Here is a 305-nt window from a genome sequence, read left to right on the forward strand (position 1 = left end):
CGGATCTCCTACTCAATAAACAACATGAAATGAGAGTCACACAGAGTCACACCTGCTGTTAACGTTCCTGTTGACATCACTTCCTGTGTCCCCGCGGACTTCCTGTCCTCTCTGTTGCTCCGTGCTCGTCAGAGACGTCTTCGCTGCCTGGAAGAAACCAACAGTCGGACTTTTTAAAGATCTAGTGCTGATCTTACAGGGAGATGTGTTCAGGGGCATTCTGGGCATGCTGGTCTTACAGGGAGGTGTGTTCAGGTGCAACCTGGGTGTGCTGGTCTTACAGGGAGGTGTGTTCAGGTGCAACC

General features: G+C 51.5%; 1 protein-coding gene across 1 annotated transcript in view; it reads right to left on the bottom strand.

Moving 5' to 3' along the window:
- Nucleotides 1–305, bottom strand: part of LOC117935155 (zinc finger protein 2-like) — a 27,595-nt gene that overhangs the window by 1,622 nt on the left and 25,668 nt on the right. The window lies entirely within an intron of this gene.

This window comes from Etheostoma cragini, chromosome 19 (genome assembly GCF_013103735.1).
Source record: "Etheostoma cragini isolate CJK2018 chromosome 19, CSU_Ecrag_1.0, whole genome shotgun sequence".
Classification (NCBI taxonomy): Eukaryota; Metazoa; Chordata; class Actinopteri; order Perciformes; family Percidae; genus Etheostoma; species Etheostoma cragini.